Source organism: Argiope bruennichi, chromosome 5 (assembly GCF_947563725.1).
Source record: "Argiope bruennichi chromosome 5, qqArgBrue1.1, whole genome shotgun sequence".
Taxonomy (NCBI): domain Eukaryota; kingdom Metazoa; phylum Arthropoda; class Arachnida; order Araneae; family Araneidae; genus Argiope; species Argiope bruennichi.
In genome coordinates this window covers 106,773,014-106,782,689 of record NC_079155.1, presented here as the reverse complement: position 1 = coordinate 106,782,689, position 9,676 = coordinate 106,773,014, and the positions used below count along the sequence as shown (strand labels likewise).

General features: G+C 29.9%; 1 long non-coding RNA gene across 1 annotated transcript; it reads right to left on the bottom strand.

The window, feature by feature from the left end:
- Nucleotides 1–7,259: 7,259 nt before the first annotated feature.
- Nucleotides 7,260–9,112, bottom strand: LOC129969335 (uncharacterized). Its single transcript, XR_008784493.1, has 3 exons — nt 8,764–9,112; nt 7,502–7,622; nt 7,260–7,419 (listed from the first exon to the last, which is right to left on the bottom strand). It is a non-coding gene; the product is annotated as an uncharacterized LOC129969335 (long non-coding RNA).
- Nucleotides 9,113–9,676: the final 564 nt, after the last annotated feature.

Below are 9,676 nucleotides of genomic sequence, written 5' to 3'. Positions count from 1 at the left end.
CGTTTCGGAGGAGTATGGCAACGAAAACTGTGACACGAGAATTTTATATATTAGATATACACACAACGAGCTAAAATCACTTACATAAGGTTGTCATTAAATTATTATTATTTTTATTTTTTATTTAATTAGCTTTATTCAATTTTTAATCTTCATTCAATGCGCATTTAAGCAATTTCAAACTAAGGAAATTAAAGAAAAGTTTTATTTCCTTTTTCTTTCCAAAAATGGCGACATAAATGTTAGAGAAAGTCAAACCTGAGTCATCAAAATTCGTTTGAAAATTATTTTTTAGAGCCTAAATTCTTAGATATCGCAGTTATCAAAAAAATTAAATACAAAGTTTATTCGCCATAATAAAGGGCTAATTTGGTTAATTTATTATTATCTTGTAAGTTTTAGAGAAATAAAAATGTGTGCCTTCCTTCATTTCCCTTCTTTCAGCTAGATGGCCCATCTACGAACTCATCCAAGGTTTTTACAATTCTTACAACATATTCCTGGTTGGTTAAAATCCAAACAAAGTGACTTTATCTCTCTGGTTCACAAGATAACATGGGAAAAGTGTTATATTATATATAGATATATATGCTTTTAAATGAAGCATTGTTTTGGTCTTGATCGCTGAATAACTGCAGAAATTTTCTCAAAGCCTTGTCATGAGAACCATTGCAATATGTAGTCTTCCTATAGGAGTCTATCTAAAAGTTTTTGTTTTCTAGCAGATAGTTGAAGGATTTGATTGTATGGGGTTCTCAAAAGTTAGGACTTATCTTTGTCTACAATAAAGCAATAAGTGTATTGCAACCATCAAATGACTACACAGTTATCCACGATACCCAACTATGAAAAGTCTAAGATGGAAAGATTATGTCATGAAAACAGCAGTTTCATCATTCCATTTGGAAATATAATAGTGCTTTAGAGTTTATTGCTTGCTTCTAAGAAAATAGGACACCGCGGGTACTCGAGGGCTGTCATTAATGAAATGACTACGATGCTTTTCAAGTTAAGCAGGGATTTTCTCTTAAGGTATAAGAAATAAAATGGGTAATTTATCAAGTTCTTAAAACACAATTTAGCCTCAGACGAATATGATCCTTTGATATTTCATACCCTTTGTCGAATTTGATAATTACTTGTCTACTAAAGAGGATTAAATGTATTAGAATTCAAAATTAAACTGTGTGTTCCTTTATATATTTACAAAACTTATTTAAATTTAAGGCATGAATTAAATTATCAGCAACACATTCTCTTTTCTGAATGGCAATGCAAACTCGATTATTCAAACTTAATTAGATTTACATTTTTCAATACATTATTGTGCTTTCAACTTCAGAAACTAAGCATTTATCTTAAACGTGTATTTTTTACTCAATTTATCAATATACTATGCTACAACACATACATAACTCTTCCAATTATTTCTTACTTTTTCTAATACAGTATTGATCCTGATTAAATTGTTTAATTTGCTTAGAAATATTTTATGCCATATTAAATCAGAATTTTTGTTTTGAAGCTGCTTCAAATTTCTCAAAAAAAACGATGGTACTTTATTAAATATGCTAATTATAAAATACATTGTTTCATATGATGAATATCACCATCATAAATCCAAACTTCATTATAGTAATATCCTCCAGATTATGTACGATCTCTTTACTAATCAAAGAGGAACGTTTATCATATCTTTATTTAGAAATCGATATCGCACAGGAGAGAACGAATTATCTTGAAATTAAACATTCTGCCCATCGAAGCCAATGAGCTGAGAATATCTTTTGGCAAGATTAAACACATAAATTCGGAAGATAATTAATTTTTCTTCCTCAGAATTTATTGGCAATGCAGGAATCGGAAGATCTGAAATTAGAAAGCTTGTTAATGTACTGAATTTTGAATGAGATAAAACTATACCTAATAGACAGACATAAGTAAAGAGTATGCATGGCACGCATATTAGTGTAAACCCTAAAAATCCAATTAAAAATAAACTTCGAGTTTTCATTTTAATCCTATAATAATTCACACGGCTTCGGATGATCAGATGCTTTAATGGCGAAGAATGCTGCTTTATTGCTAAAGAATGCGAAAATGAGATCCGAGCTTAACGTACATGGCTTTAACTAGGCATATTATATATGATTTAATAATATTCAATTTTTGATTTTTCTGAAGTAATTCAGATGTTTTATATTCGTATACTTCTGACAATTTATCTACTTTCCTATTTCTAGTATAGGAATGGAGTTTGGGGACGTCAGAATATGAAAGAACTGGGGATCTTCTAAAGATATGCAAGTAAAAATTTACCCTCTAAATGATTGAAATGACAAACCTTGTTAAGGGAACTCTTCTCAATAGTCATCGGCTATTTAAACTTTATTCAGAAAGGGCGACGATATTTTGAAGGATATTAAAATGAATTGCTTGTCGGCTAAGCTCCAAACCTCCAGGGTGAATACTCATAAGCAATTCAGTTTAGTGTAGTGTAGTGTATTCAATCAATCCAATGAAAGGTGAAATTTCGAGCAACTTCAGGCATTTAGGCAGACTGCCATAATTTGCGCGAGCGGGTATTTTGAGCGTTTCCAAGAGAAACCTTTAAAGTCTAATATAAAGATTTAAAAATGAAATGAAAATCGAGAAAAGTTGGATGTATGAAAGTAGAAATTGCATCTAAAAGTAATCAAACATTTTTGCTTCGTAATCTAGAATCTTTTAGAATCTGAGTGATATTCTTTGCATTTGCATTGCTTTCGATTATCCGGAGGGCAAATTCACAATTCATGTTGCTTTATATTGCTCCCCAGAGTAATTTACATTAATCACTTAAGGTGAATTTATAATAAGCAGACAAGAAAATTAGCTGAAAATTCCAGTAACAATGCACATAGAAATAAAACATGCAATTCTCTTTCGCCACACTTCCGACAAATTATCCAAGTAGTGGCAAAAAAGATTTTTCAAATATGGACCAAGATAATCGCGTAACATTTCTTCAATTATATTAATGGAAAAGCATAGGATAACAATCTTCACTGGAATTGATTTATGAAGTTAATATAGAAAGAATGGATACCGTATAATCTATTACAAAGATTTTTAAATTGTAATATGGGAAACTACGTGAACATATCTAATGGTAGAAAGCAATTTTAACAAGGGAAGATCTAAACAAATTAAACTGGCGAAGAAATTCGCAATTCTTTCAAAACTGCTTTAATTATGAATGCCCATGATGCTATTTGGTGTTACGGAAGATTATCGAACTCTATATTAAAATGCATTTTATACGCATGCAATTTTTAGAAAGAAGCCTTAATATACGAATAAGATCAGAATATTAACAAGTATCCTACTGATCTCGACACAGACTTGAATAATGAGATTATGCTAAAAAAAAGACCGATTTTTGATAAATCTCAGCTCCAAATGTAAGCTCAAGAATCCCAAACTTTCTTTAAAATTACAAAACATTGATCCTATGATAAATCGGGTAAACGTTCATTCAATTTAATAAGGCATTGTTTCAGTGGTTTTTAGTCTGTTGAGAAGTCAATTGAATGCTACGAGCTAAAATTAAACAACATTTATAGGATTTACTTTCATTTCAAATTTTTTAACTCTCAAAATATTTAAAATTCGAATAAAAAATGATATTCTAAAAACTTGGGTTAAAAGGGAGTGCAAAGAACAAGATATTATATGAATTAGTTAATTTCCAAAGCATGACAATATTAAACTAATTCTTATGCATTTCCAATTCATTTGAGGATTTAATTTGATTTAAGTTCTTGAGGGGAAATTCAGTGGACAAATAAGTTTCTGTAAATTCTTTGAAATAATGCAAATATAGTAATTACGAATACTTGAATAAATACACCATGAATCTGAAATAAATAGGCTTTATTTGCCACAAAACGGTTGTTTACAAGATGAGTACAATAGAAGTAAAATAAGAATGTTGAAATAAGAATTCATAACATTTTACTTAATGTCAGTTTTACACAAGTTTTCATGCAAAGCATTCAATGAATGCTAAACCTATGCACTTCAATGGATATTACCAATATATACATTCTAAAGAAAGTTCACATTAATGAAAAAAAAATTCATTTTCAGAAATTAATTTATTCACGAGTTTTATAATGTTAATAAATTTAATTATTACACAATTGTATATACAATTTTCAAAATTGTAATATATTGACTTAAGAATACAATGGAATGTGGAATAATAAAAAAGATTAAATTAAGATGCCTTAAAAAGTAATCGACTATATTGAAACATTTTACCCGCTTACTAACGTAAAATGAAAAATTTATAAGCAAAATACCCTACATTTACAATTCATCACATCCATTCAAACAATTAAAGCGATATTTTATTTCTAAAGTCTAAAAGGAATTAAATAATTATTAGTCATGCGAGTACTTCATACTTACTCTTAAGGCATACTGATCATCCTGTTGATCAGACACGATGATCAAATGCTTTCAAAGAATAGAGGAATATTTTGATTGGTTGGCCGGCCGAACCAACCAAAATATCCTTTTCCCGCGGATTTAAATATTTACATAAATAAAGAGCCGAAATGTAGATAAATTTAAGATTAAAATTTTGAGCTTGCTATTAATATTATTAAATTTACTACATCTCAGCATTTGAAAATGGATGCAATGAAATAATGTTTAGAGAACCTTCAGAATATTCCTTAAATTTAAATTAATGAGCATAGTTATTTTCAAAGCAAAAAATTAATGTTGAGAATTTTATGATAAAGAAATTGAAACACTTTAAAATAATTACATTAACAATTATGAAATATTCTCAAATTAAGAAGTTAATGTTTGAAATACGATTACTAATATTTTTTTTATACAATAAATATTAAAATATTTTATCAAAACGCGCCATTGTTGCATGATCCTTAATGCAATTTAATTTAGAATTTGAAATTTCGGGCAATCTTATTTTGAATAATCTTCTGGAAAACAAATATGAATGTTGACAAAGCATCTTTCTACCTCGTCTTTTATACATAATACAAACACGTTTCTTCCGTTAAGGAAGACTATTCATGCATTATATAAACTGAATACATATTACACAATTTATATTACATATTGAACAATTTTATTTTAGAGAGCCTTTGGAATAACGCTCTTATTATCAATCTCGAAATTTTTGATCACATAAAATAAACAAGTCCTAAGTCAAAACTATTACAAATGGGAATATCAAGATTCTTATAAAAAAATACTAAATTTGATATATGCACTACAATTATCCATATTATATTTTTAATCATGTAGTATTCTTTGATATTCATTTCATACAAAATGAAGGCGGGGAAATTCACTCGATACTACAGTAAAAATGGGAGAACTTTTATAAAATTTATGAGATTAAACAGCAAGATATTAAACTTCGCTATATCGGTAGAATACGATTTCAAAAATAGAATAGCTCAATTTTGAAAATTATACAGTGGCAGTCCGTCACTTAAGATTTAAAAAATCACCAATACCATAATACAAATAAACTGCATTTAATGGCGGAAGAAGTCATAAAAAGATATTTTTCCCAAATTATCTGGAATAATTCCAGTTCTTCGCTCTAAGTTATAGTTGTAATAATAATTATGAATACAGAGCTCATAATAGGCTAATTAACATGCCGAGCTTCTAATAGGCATGGTCACAAGTAGAATTTTAAACAAAGATTTTATTCATTATACAGCGAACAAATGCATCATGCTTCCATCCTTTAAGAAAAAGGGATTGCTAGCAAAATAGGGAAGCACAAAATATATCCACAAGAATTTCGCTACAATCTAAAAATCATTTCCAAAGCTTATTTTCAAAAGAGTACAAAATATGCTTTGAAAGAACTGAATAGGCATTTCAATACATATCATGTAACTATATTCAGTTTTTATCTGAATAAAACGTTAAAGATTTTAACATTAAATATGGATTGATATAATTACGGTTTTGAATAAGAAATAGCCATAAAAAACATTCGAAAGTTAGAGCTCTAACATCAGACTTCTGTAGAGTTGAAAAAAAAAGAATTTCAGCATTTGTCAATAGAATTCTTCAAAAAGTAAATGTTCAAATTTCCCTTAACCTTAATACAGGAGCAAACATTTCAAACATGCCTTGTTCAAAATTAACGCAGATAGCAGAAGTAACACATTTCGAGCAGATTGTTCATACATCGGGGGTTTTGTATCTAATGCCACATTGAGCTTGAAATTAATCACAAAGTATTAATTGGATCACCTCGATCTTCTCTCGCAATTCACTTGTAGAAGCTTCGAATTCCAAAATGCGTTTGAAGAAGGGTCAAAACGTTTGCTTTATTGCAATAATTTCGGTTGAAACATGTGAACAGGCATCTGAAAAAATATTTCGGTTAATGCAAGTTGGATACAATTCCTTCTTTAAAGAGTGCTATGAATGCAAGAGCATTCATGATTTTGCTTTTTAATTTATATAGAGCATTCTAAAAAAGTTTTCATTACATTATATACGGAACTGAATAGAAATCTGAACTGTTGCGAGCTTTAAATATTTCCCTCTTCAGTTGCCTACTAGCAAAAGTATTGAAGTTCATTTGAAAAAATCTAAATGACCTTTTGATTTCATTGAAGAGCCAGTGCTTGCAAATTTCGGGAGTTCTGCGTGTATTTAGTCTATGCAAGTCATAGGTTGCAAATATATACATGAATAAATTCCCATTTTCAAATGGTTCAACGTAACGCTTCCCACACCAAAAACTAATGCGATGCATTATACTTATGCGAATACAAGGAATCTTTAAGGTTTAGAAACCTCCGAAATATTTGATTTGTTAGATTTCCTAAAGAGATTAATGTGACATCGAATAGTAATACTATTACAACTGTTCTAATAAGAATGTATTGTGTCTAAATCTATGTAACCACCAGAAAGGCGGACTGAGGAGCCATAAGGGCTATTATGTTAAGATTTCTTCAACATTTACAGTGCTTTCCAAAAGGAAATCATTATGCTTAATGAAAATATTCTATTTGTTACACAGAATTGCATTTGATTGCTATCGAGACGCTTGGGAACATAGCAGAATATAAATTTGATAGTTGTTACAATTAGAAAAAGAAATGCTAATACGAAAATTTTATTTATGAATAGTATAATATTTTATTCGTCCAGATAAGTTTTCCGGAAGTTAAAACAGGCGAAATAAAATTACCCGTGTACAATCCTTATCCCATCAGTTTCACCATCTGAAGAGGTACTTGGTTGGAAGGCAACGGCGTGTAGGCGATTGTAGCATTCTCAGGCGACCGATCAATTCTACCCTTACATGGATAAGTTGATCCCAACGATACGTGTCGATATGGCTTGAAACTGCATCATAGGCTTTAAGAAAATATTTTCAAGGATTACAATTAAGCATTTAAAAATACTATGTTTTGGCAATAGTTAAAATTCATGAACTTACTGTATTTGTATTTCTATTTCTACGTCATCTATAATATTTTCTGTATCCTGTATATATTGTCAATTCATCAAGGAGTTGAAAATGTAGACAGTCTTCTGATGGTGGATGGCATGTCTTTATTCTACAAAAAATCCATACGCAACGAATGAATATCAATTTAAAGACTTTCAAAATTTAATTAAATTTTATTTTGAATTTTCAATTACATCGTTATGAAATCAAATGATTATACCCTACATTCATTTAAGAGCAATAGTTAGCAAAATTATTGCAACATACCGATTTCTTGGGTTCATACCGAAGATATCGTTTTCTGGCAATCCAAATTGTTATCTACAGAATTTATATCAGGAACTGAAATAAAATAAAAGTATCTAATCTCTTAAAATAGCATCTAAATTATCAGAAATGTATAGACATTTAAAAAATATTGATTACCATACAAAGAATCCACACAGGAGAAATTGATTATGTATTATTTACCAGTTTAGTTAAAAAGATCCGTATTCGTAGTCTCATTTTTTTGGCGTGATATAAATTGAGGACTTCACAAATTGTTAGCCATATCTTCTGGCTCTCCATCCATAAATGGAAAATATAATTTCAAAATGCTAAACGAAAACCAGATAATTATTTTGTTTCGCCCATTTCGGTTATTTCATGTTAGCATATACCTGAAAAAATATCAAATATTGAAACCAGTTTGTGTTTAATTGAACAAAAGCTAATTTTGGCTAAATTTTCACACTCATTGTATTAAATTTGTATCAATTTAATAAACTGGAAAAAATTACGTCTCGTAAATGCAAGTATCTAAAAGTATGAAAAATTCAATAGTCATGAAAAAGTTCAATAACGATGCTGAATATATAAAAATTCTAAAAGATGCCATTAATGCTTGCATGTGGCATTTAAAACAACGCAAGAATTTAGAAAATTAGAATGGTTAACATGAAGATTAAAATAACCAAAACGCAAATACATGCATTAAGAATGGCATGAAACGCAATAGCGTAACTGATTTAATTCGATCTTTAGACATATATAGACAATTCAAATAAAAATGAATTTTATTACCTTATTTGTGTAATATATTTATATCGGTCTTTTAACTATGAAAATTTTTAAAATCTCAGAATAGTTTTTATCTGAATAGTTATTTAGTAAAATTATTCCTAGTATTATAAAAATTCCTGTTAAGCAGTTCAGCTAAATAAGCTATTAATACAGTTCTTGACAGTGCAGTGAAAAAAAAAGTTTACCTGAAACATTTCAGCTCCTTGCGATTCCTAGCCGAACGCTGTCCTATTGAAGACGATCTTGCTCATGGATGTCACACGCTGACAAACTCATATTTCAGATTAATTCTGTCCCTATATACAAAGAATATGATCTCGGGATGACACGTGCTTGAATTTATCCGTGTTGAGGTAGTTGAATGTGCTGTAACTATTTTGAAGAATGTGTCTAGAACATTTTTCTTCTTTACAACATTTGGAAAATTTGCCTTCTGAAAGAACAAATAAGGCGATTTGAAAATGCCATGCAATTTAACATATTTTGTAATATAGGAATTTACCTGGCCTTGAATTTCTGTTACTACAAGTCACCTTAAAGGAATATTTCCTCGAATCCAATAGAAGAGAATATTCAGGAGGCATGTGGAACGTAGAAAGCTTGTAGTGGATGGTATGCTTTTATTCAGGAAATCTGCAAGATCGCAGGTTCTAATTTTTCTGCCTATAAACACCCAAGGAAGATCAAAAGAGATTTGTAGAATTCTAATTACGTAGTAATTAACGAAGCTGTATACAATTATTCCGGTATGAGAATTAGTCATAAAAACTTACCGATATTATTTTGATACTAACCTCAGACACGGTTTCTTGGCTATCCAGGTATATGCTGTCAGAAGAATCTGGGTCTGGAGGTTAAATAGCATGCAGTACTCAAAATGGATGTGGTTAGTTTTCTTTGTGAACAGCATCCAATGCATCTGACAAAGAATCCAGATTTCATTCCAAAAACGTCACATTCTTTCTATTCTTACGAGTAGATGGCAGAAACAATAGCAAAGTTTCTCTTCTACTGCACTAGACAATACCAAGTAATGACCCCATAATTGTAGCCATCTCGCCGATTAGAGACCGCTTGCACAGAATATTCAAAGATCAC